Here is a 10,863-nt window from a genome sequence, read left to right as displayed (position 1 = left end):
TTCAGAGGACATATTTGATATTTTCTTTATTTTTTAGGGTATTAATAAAAAAATCGGGTGTAAGTGTGTGTGTGTTATATATAAAAGAAGGATTTTGCCCATTAGAGGCTGTAGTCAACTCCTGTGGAATCGTTGGTTTTTCATAGAAATTAAAATTTTAATTCTTCACGAAAGAGAGTGATAATTCAATCACGTACCACAAAAACTAGTGGCTGCATTTGATAATGTTTCTATTAATTAATTCAATCACGTACAACAAAAACTAGTGGCTCCATTTGATATTGTTCCTATTTATTTTGATTTAGAAAAGTTACAATCTATGGCCAAAATTTTGATTTCGTGTTATGGGAATAATCAACTTAGCAATACAAATAATCAGTCTTGTATATTTATGGAAATCATAAATATGAAATGCAATTATATATTTTGACTTTTACCGTATGATCGATCATGATATAAATCAATTTACTTTAACTAAAAAAGAAATATACTAGTATAAAAAATACAATAAATAATCTCCTTAAAAATAAAATTATTTATTATCATTCACAAAATAAAATACTTAGAAAAAAAATAGAAAATCGTTTAATTATATAACTTTTAACAATTAGTCAATGACTCCTCAAATGAAAAATAATAAGTTTCAAAATGTAACAATTTTTTTTTATATATAATTTAATTGCACATATTTGAACTTACAAAATTTAACAACAAAGATTGTTATTCAAATAATTTTCAAAGAATCAAATAGAAAATAATTGTTTTATCATGATTATTTGACTAATCTCAACGAAGTATATTGCATCACTTAGGGCGTGTTCTAGAAGGAGGTACGCGATGGAAATGGAGGAGAGCAAAGGGAAACTGAGTCCTATTCAATTGCCACTGTGTTCGTGGAAAAAAAAAATTCACTTAGAGTCAATTTTTTTTCCCACACACACAGTGTTTTGGCCATTCAAATTGGACGTCTAAATCCAAATCCATTCTCGTTTCCGTCTGATAGCCGAACATACCCTAAAACTTATATTTGGGAATCCGTATCACTCAGGTACATGATGCTGATGTGCAAGTAATAAATTCTGACCGTTCTGTTAGCTTGGCACAAATTAAGTTTAATTCGATTAAGATTAATTTGAAAACGGATTTAAATTGCACCTCAAAATACAAAATACAAGAGGGCGCATACTCGTCGCAGTCAATTGGATAGTTTGTCTTTAATACAAAATATATATGATAATTTGTCTTTATTAAAGAGAACACAGAATACAAAATAGGATAGTTTGTCTTTAATAAAAATAAAGAGAATATAAAGAGAACATAAAATACAAAATAAGATAATTTGTCTTTAATATAAATAAAGATAATATAGGATATAAAATAGGATAGTTTGTCTTTGAGGAAAATACAGAATACAAAATCTGATAGTTTATATATTTAATAAAAATAAAGAGAACGTAAAAAGAACATAGAATGCAAAATAGGATAATTTGTTTTTTTTATAAAAGATAAAGAGAACATAGGATACAAAATAAAATAGTTTATCTTTAATAAAAATAAAAAGAACATGGGATACGAAATATAATAGTTTGTTTTTAATAAAAATAAAGAGAACATAAAGAGAACATAGGAATATATAGGATACAAAATAGGAGGAACTGCGAACAAATCGGAGAAATTTTTTTTTCCCAGTGCTAAGACAATTTTTTTTCCGTTTATATATATCAATCTTATGTTTTATAAGTATTTTCTTTTTTTATTTAAAATAATTTTTGTTATTATTAAAGGAAACAATTCAAATGAGTAGCTTCTTTTACTTTTACGGGACCACATGCAATTGAGAGATGTAATTTTTGGTGACTTTTTTTATCCATATATGTAAAATTAATCAGCGAAAATTTGACAATATTTTTTCCCTCATATTAATTAGGCATTTCTCATTGTCATTCTATTATTATTTTTTATTAATATATAAAAAGTCAGTAGATACATATTTATCCATGAAATATTGTACATAAATTCAAGATTATACTTCTGGTTACTGTGATATCGATAGTATGAGTATCTGTCACCAACTTTAAAATTAATTGAATAAGTTTAAATAACTAATTTAAACTGTTTAAACCAATCTACTTTACCTCCATTAACTTTTGACTTGATAATTAATTCAAACTGAAAAGTTAGGCGATTCATTTTTCTTACCTGAATAATTCGGAATCAAAATTGGCCACAACAAAATAAAGTTGACAAACCAATCACAATGCTGTAATTAATATTTTTGGAACAAATAATTCTGAACATTAGTGATGACTTTGTTTAATAAAATAAATAGCCTAAATTATCATCTTAGTACAAGGAAAATGACATGTCCGTAATCCAAAATGCAAAAAACATGTGAAACGCTGAATAAGCTATTCATGTGTATTTTGTGAAAATGAATATTGTTCTTTCCTCTTTTAAGTTAAATCACAAATTAGTTATGATTGAAATACACTTTCTGTGAAAGCTAGCTAGTTATGTGCCTTTCATTTCTATCAAAATGTATGACACGAATATGCTATATATATGGTTCCTAGTCTTGTATTCTATTTATTCTTTTTTCAAAAAATATTCACATTTTGTATCTTGTATTTGCAATAAATTATTATATGAGATATTGAAGTAAATCAATTAAGACTTAACAACATATGTAAATAAACATATTAAGGTCAAAACAAACTGTATTAGTTCATTTCATCTCTTGTCTAAGGGGATGACCTGCATTCCATTAAAATTTAACGAGATATTAGATGTGGCATTGCAGCCAGCACTGGAAGGGCGGTCGGTTGGCAACAGAGATGATTATGAAAAGATAATAACTTTTGTTAAGGTGTTATGAAACAATATTTTTTTAGTTTAGAGAAAAGATATTACATATCAAGGACCTCCTCACCTCACGCTGTCTCAATACCACCAATCGAAACAACACCGGTATACTTGCCCCGTCCCAAAAATTTTGTCTAGTTTTGTAATTAAATAATGGTCTCTGTGCACTACTCCATATCTCTTGGTTCTTCCATCCTTGGCACTATGGTTCATGTACTGCTTATCTACTTACCCTGTCCCCCACATGTCAAGCTATATCAATTTTAAAAAAATTCTTCAAATTCTGTTTTGTTCTAAAGATCATCTGGTAATTTTGATGCCTAGGGCCTGAAGAAAACCGATCATTTGTAGTAGTGAGACAACTTTATAATATCTTATCATGATATAAAATCCGCTGAGTATGTACAAATTGATTCATGTTGCATTGATAAGAAGGCATTTGAATTAATTAAATTATTTTCTAGTGATATTTTTTATTTATTTTGTAAGACATTCTCTTTACTACTTTTTTTCCGACTTCTCTCCGCAAAGAGAAATATTGCAAATAAAAACTTATTATTTAAAAATAAAATAATTAGTATAATTTGTTATATTGGCATTTAATAAATTTTGGATACAAATAAAGATCGTTTAATGTGAGATTATCTCTCCAAAATAGTAAATTTGTTATATTAGTTTCAATTGACGAATTTTTTTTAATGTGATGATTTAACATAATTTGTTTATTTTTCAAATTATGTTAATTAAAATAAAGTTAAAATGTCAAAAAGTGACGAAAAATAAGGATATAACTTTATATTAAAATAATTTTTTAAACTTTTTTTTATTATTAACTTCTTACATTATAAGTTTATAACTGGTTTGCGGAGCACCAAATAGTTCACCTCCAAGTTGGTTAATATTAATTGCTATTAAATTTTTACATCATTAACTCATATGGATCAAATGGTATTTTAATATATTTTGCCCGGGTAGGAACGAAATTGTGTCTTCTTCAGAAACCAAAAAGATTTTACTGTAACAAAAAAAAATGTAATCGAATTTTTAGAGATAATTTTTGTTCTATCTTTCAACTGATTGGTGAAGTGGTACAAGAAATAGAATTTTTAATTTATTTTCGTTCAATATTCATCGAGCAATTTCTTGTTTTTTGAATTTGTGGATTTTTATCTTATTTTTAATTTATCAATAAAATAGAAAATTAGGGCTTTACTCCTATCTTACTTTCAAAACAAAACAAAAAGATTTGAATTTTAAAATCATGGAGGCACCAATCAATAGCGTTGTCAACAAAAAAAAATGTGACTGATCTAAGCCCATAATTGAGCCCAACACCAATTTAGTGGCCCATAATTGTTCTCTCTAGTAATTAAATTACGCAACCTTTGGTATGTCGGAAGCAAATCTGCTGCGATCTTACTGGATTGCAGGTCCTGCGATTTTAATTTCTAACCCTTCATTTATTACAGTGTACGAATCTTAAAAAGAGAGGATTTTTGTGCATGGATCTCAAAATATATGAACGGTTACGATTAGAATCGCAGGGACCCTGCGATCCTGTAGGATCGTAGCAGATTTATTTCCTGGTATGTCCGTCTGTAAACGAGTGCATATCCTCTGAGATATCTCAACTTTTGCGTGACCGACGTGTCCAGTGCCTATTCGGAGGTGACGTAGGGGTCAGTATTATGTGTGCTTTGAGATTCGTGCAAAACGTATTTAAACGGTTGGAATTTTCCATAAAGTCATGCAAAGTTTGAGATATCTCAGAGGATACGAATTCTCTGTAAACATGCTAAATACATAACAATCCAAACGTGGCTAAACAAGGACACCGTTTTTCTGTGGCGGAAATAATGTTATCAAGGCGAAGCAGCTGACAGAAATTAATGCCAGCCTTGAAAGTTTTATCCGCTACACTGTTTGATACATATGATCCTTTTTGGAAAAGTTTAAAATTCGGTATAAATTCACCAGGTCCTTGGATATGCATACAAAATATTTCCTTAGATTGTGAAAAAAAAAATTGGATCACGCTGTTTGTGTGGTGTAGATTGCTTCCATATATTTGTATGAACTATAAAGAAATATTATATAGAGGAAGGTTCTTTAAATAGATAAATTCATTAAAATAATCACATTTTTTTTTAAATGACTCTTCACAAACTAATTATTGTTAAAGTGGTTTTTTTTTTTAATAATTACAAGTTATTGATTTCTTTTAATTTTGCAATTGAGTACACAGGTAGTTAAAATTTGAACTCAATAGAACTTTTACACGTCTTTTAAAGAGAAATTTGCACGTGGAGTTAGAAAAGGGAGAGAAATAATTTTTGTATGATCTATCATGCAAATGTTACTTCTTTTTGTTATTTAAATATCTCATCGTTTTCTAAATGAAACTAATAATCTACGTGGAAAGAGTTAAAAAGTTGTTGTCAAATATTTGTATTTTGTAATATTAAATTTGATAGAAATAAAAAACAAGTATCTGATAATAATATTGAGTTATTTTAATGAATAATTTAATAAGTAATCAGAGAAAATCAATGAAAACATTATATAATTACTTTGAATGGTTAGTTCATATATATACCAAAGAGCTTTCAAAGCTGAACTAATGATGTTGTATACTAAAGACGGGTCACTATGTTTTGGTACGGAACACTCCAATTCCCAAAAAGCAAACGAATTGACAGTGATGATCAACCAAGTCAGGCGAAGCAGGTAAACAACTGAAGGTCTTGATTTCATGAAGAAAAACATAGCTCTAATGGAAGCTAGAAGCTCTGTGAGACTAGAGGAGGGAGAGATAGAATCAGACTGACCTAGTTTAACTCTGTTTTAATCGGGCTATCTTACTAGGTTTGAATCCAGTCGCCTAAAATGTGAGTTATCTACTATTTATACAAATGATTAAAGAAAATGTGGCAATTAGAATATTTATTATGAGATATAAAATTAATTACTGAAGTCTGCTAATTATAATTAATTTCTCAGTTGCAATACCTGTAAATTTAAAAAATGATAATTACCTATCAAAATGAGTAAGGCAAATTAAACTTAAAATTACATTGCGCAAAATAAAGATAATTTGATGTCACTGAAAGATAATTTGATGTCACTGACAAATTAATTATTAAAACCAATCTACTTCACAAGTGATGTATTTATATGTCTAATTATAAATTTAATTAATTTTGTATAAAGTCAAACAATCAAAAATAATATAAAATAAACGTATTATAATCACTAAAATGTTTCGTTACAAACTTGTTTTTTTTTTCAGAACCAAGTGCTAAAAACAACATCATTCTTCATTTTTTTTTTATTGTTGTCAAAATATGATTTTGCCTCATATAACATGTCATGTAGATTATAATTATACAGAAACAAGTTAATTAATTGACTGATGCAGTCCTATGGGAAATTAAAGATATTCATATCAAATTCATATATTACCCAAAATCTCAAAACAGGTGGTCTGAATTGATAAAGTGTTTGCCATTAGCCTAAATTTAGATTCCGTTTTTGTTTGGGTTAGTTAAATTGCAAAATGCCCCTATATTATAAAAAAATTGCAAAAATTCTTTCAAAATTTTGAGGAAACGAAAGCACTATTAGTTGTCTGGTTGCAGCTGCTGTTCGTCAGGCTTGCTGCGGTGGGGTCCATTCAAGGAAGAGTGGTGCCGCACTGTTGGTGGTGTGGGGTGGCCATTGCTGCTTGGGTGGTGGTGGTGAGAGGCTGATGATGGGTCCCCACTTTCAGAGGGAGGTGCTTTAACCAGAGTGTGAGGCTGGTGGCTGGCAGACCTGCTCTCGGCCTCTTCGTTGGTAGTGGCTTCACCTTGCGAAAGAGGGGCTATACGGTTCTGCTCATATAGCTCCAGCATCTGATTGCTAACCTTTGTCATTTTTTAAAGCTGGTGCCAAGAAGAAATAATGTTGAACGTGGCTAAATAGATGATTGCAAATTTAGCTTTTGGTATCCTCTCGATCTCATTTTCAATCTGCTTGCACACCAATTAATACAAACGTGGCTAAATAAGGACATTACTTTTCTGCGGAAGAAATAATGTTATCAACGCTAAGCAGCTGACAGAAATTTGGATACATATGCTTGATACATATACTCTTTGTTGAAAAAGTTTAAAATTCGGTATAATTAAATTCACCAGGAAATTCTTGAATATGCATACAACATCGTTCCTTAAATAGATTGTGAAAAGAAAATTTTGGATCACGTTGTTTGTGTGGACAGTGTGGTGTAGATTGTTTCCATGCATGTGTGTATAAACAAATATTAAATATGAAGGTTCCTTAAATAGATAAATTGATGAAAATAATCACATTTTACAAAAATTGGCTCTTCACAGACGGATTATTGTTAAAGTGATTTTTGTATTTTAATGATTACAAGTTATTGATTTCTTTAGTTAGCTAGGCAAGAGAGCACACATGTAGTTAGAAAATTTAATTCAAGAAAACTTTTACAAGTCTTCATTTGAAATTGACGATTAAAAGGAAATTTGCATGTGGAAAGGGGTGTCAATGGTACCTTTTTAGCCGTTTATCCGACCCGTATCGTATTCGATAAGGCGGATATTGGTAAAAAAAAAATTTCGTTAGCTTATTGGATATGGGTATGGGTAAGATTTTTTTTCGTTAAATAAATGGGTAAGGGTATGGGTAATGACTATTTCGTACCCGTTACCCTATAGGGTAATTATAAAATCCAAATATTTATTCAATTCAATTTCTAACCCACTTAAATGTATATTCATGTTTTTGAATTTTTATTCTTTATAAAAAAAAATAATTTAGTTGGAATTGATAGCACATTTATTTTATTTTTTATTAGAAATGCACTTATATATGTGTTAAAATGAATGAGTTTTTGATGTTTAATTTGTAAAAATATAATAAAACTAATTATTATACTAGTATTATCCGTTATTCATCCGCTACCGTTTTGTTACCCGATAATATTAACAGGTAAGGATAGGGTAGAGTAAGATCAATTTTTAATGGGTATGGGTAGGGTATGGATAAGGTCAATTTTATTGGGTATAGGTATGAAAATGTCTCCACCCGACCCGTACCGTACCCATTGACACCCCTACATGTGGAGTTAGAAAAGGGAGAAATAAATTTAGTATGATCTATCATGCAAATGTTATTTCACTTTTTATTTAAATATCTCATCGTTTTCATGAATGAAACTAATTATCTATGTGGAAAAAGTTAAAAAAAATTGGCAAATATATATTTGTATTTTGTAATATATAAAAGAGGAGGGATCGGATTACACTCTTTTTTTTATGACACCGGTTACACCCTATGTTTACAAAGTCCAAACAGTCGATCCTAAACGTTCAACTTGTTGGATATGTTAAAATGTGCTTGCAGATTAAATTTTATATTTTTCTGAATTTTTTTACTATTTTTTAAGATAGATACAAAAATTCAACGGTCTGAATATAGCGATTTTGTTAAATACTTAATAAATAGTAAAACAAATTCCAAAAAATATAAAATTTGATATGCAAACACATTTTAACATATCCAACAAGTTGAACGGTTTGGATCGACTGTCTGGACTTTGAAAACTTTGAAAATGGAGAGTGTAATTCGGTGTCACCAAAAAAGATGTAATCAGATCCCTCCTCTATATAAAATTGGATAGAGAAAAACAAGTATATAATAATGACATTGAGTTATTTAAATTAATAATTTAATAAGAGATCAGCGAAAATCAATGAAAACAATCTATAATCATATTTTGTTCTAAATTATCAGTTTATAAGATCTTGATAAAAATGAGATCAAGCCAGTGTTGGTTGGCGTTAGTAAGATGCCACAGTTTTAGAAAAGAGACGAACATCTCCTCTCCTATATTAAGATGTTAGGTGTTATTATTCTACAACAGCTGTGATTAATTGATTTAAATTCGGATTGAATTTGAGTCCTCTAATTAAATAATATGTCTCATTTTGATTGAATGTTTTTATTTTAGATATAAAAGTCTAAATTTAATTAAAACCTTCACTAGTACAAAAAACCCCTTCACTGACTGTTAAAATACCCCTACACCGACTGTTATAGCGGCGTCAGTAAAACCAGCGTCAGTGAAGAATACCTTTTACTGACTCTCTAAAAACAGTCAGTGTTGGGGTCAACACTGACTGTTTTAAAGCGTCAGTGTTGAGCACCAACACCGACTGTTTTTAAAACAGTCAGTGTTGAGCATCAACACTGACTCTTTTGAAAAACAGTCAGTGTTGACACCAACACCGACTCTTTTCAAAAAGAGTCAGTGTTGAGCACCAACACCGACTCTTTTCAAAAAGAGTCAGTGATGAGCACCAACACCGACTCTTTTCAAAACAGTCAGTGTTGTGCATCAACACCGACTGTTTTTCTGTGTTGGCATGATTCTGTTTTGCTAGCCATATATTACCATTCAACATTTATTGACATTAAAAAATTAATATGCCACAATCACAAACAAAAGACACCAAACAAGTTAATTGCCATTAAAAATTATCAAATTACATGTTATCCAAATTACATGCCATATATCCACAAAACACACAAAAGACACCAAATTATCCAAGTTAATTGCCATCAAAAATCTATTTACTTGACTTAAATAAAAAAATGCTTCCCTTTCTTGCAACCTATAACTAATATAAAGGAGAGTACCACCCGAGAAGAGATGACATTCAATTGACGAGGCCTATTCAACGTAATCAATCTCACATTGCCACTTCACCTAGTACAACCTACGGATAGCAATTAGTGAAAATTAGAATTTGTGCCATTAAATTCAATTGACGAGGCCTATTCAACGTAATCAACCCTTGCGTGCAGCCGTGGAGGCAGTGTGGGTCCCGTGTCCATTGTAGTCTCTAGGTGACAGGTATTCCCCTTCAAGATCATTGGAAGAAACATCACTGGCATACCAACGCGCACCAATGATTTTATTGCTGCAGTTACTGGCACCAAATAAGTCACCAGTTTGACATATGCCTCTCCACCGTTTCAGTGCGGGTCCAAAACCGGTAGCGTCAAAGCTTTTTGATTCAGGCCATATACCTCGTGAAAGTTCAAAAGAAGCCATATCAGAGAGTATATAATTTAGGAGAAGCATTGCGGATGTTGCAATTAACTTGTTAATTTGTGATGCACACATGTTGCAATTAACTTGTTAATTTGTGATGCAAAAAAAAAAAATGATGCATTCAATGAACCTGAAAGAATTTGTGCTTGAGACTCGTTAAGCATTGCGGCAAAACCCGAGAAACCATGCTTATAGCTGTACACAATTGAACTCACTGCTTCCTCCTTACTGTTTCATATATGTAAACATAATACATTTAATCAGAACACTTTATTGTACTACATCTTAGTTGTATACACATGTAAATAACTTCAAGATGTATAAGCCACTTGATGTAATTTAGAAAGGGAAGAGTTGCTTTTTAAGTTCTAAAATTAAGTGGATTTTATCAATAGTCACCTAATTTAAAAGAAAGAATAAAGCTTGTAATGAAAAAAAAAAAAAACACCTTTGAAAGAGAGGGGTTAGTTTCTCATGGTGCGAAGCTGTTACAAGTTCCGGATCATTGTGCCTTTTCTCTCCCAGATACACAATATAAAGCTGAAATTAACAACAAGTTTTAGCAGGAAGAAATTCAATATATATGTGTGTGTCATTTTAATTGACGTACGCATTACTTACTTGCTTGATGCATCTACTCCATGCACTGTTAATTGGAAAATTTGAATGCAGAAAATCAAATTACATGTACAATAGAAGAGGAAGGTTTGATGCAGAAAATTTGCTGTGTTAATTTGAAGAGTGCGCTCCATCTTGTGCACTATGGTTTACTGGTTTATGGGTTGCGCATACATGTACCAGTCAACATACATGTACCAGTCAAATACATTGCACGCTTAGAGTAAGAGAATCATATTCTGGAATCCAACTAATAGTTA

At 30.5% G+C, this 10,863-nt stretch overlaps 1 long non-coding RNA gene across 1 annotated transcript; it reads right to left on the bottom strand.

Annotated features, from left to right (window-relative positions):
- Window positions 1-9,383: 9,383 nt before the first annotated feature.
- Window positions 9,384-10,569, bottom strand: LOC144554825 (uncharacterized). The gene is made up of 3 exons (XR_013511763.1): window positions 10,434-10,569; window positions 10,116-10,213; window positions 9,384-9,960 (listed from the first exon to the last, which is right to left on the bottom strand). It is a non-coding gene; the product is annotated as an uncharacterized LOC144554825 (long non-coding RNA).
- Window positions 10,570-10,863: the final 294 nt, after the last annotated feature.

Source organism: Carex rostrata, chromosome 5, assembly GCF_964058835.1.
Source record: "Carex rostrata chromosome 5, lpCarRost1.2, whole genome shotgun sequence".
NCBI classification, from domain to species: Eukaryota; Viridiplantae; Streptophyta; class Magnoliopsida; order Poales; family Cyperaceae; genus Carex; species Carex rostrata.
The sequence above is the reverse complement of the archived record's forward strand: the minus strand, read 5'-3'. Positions and strand labels throughout refer to the sequence as shown.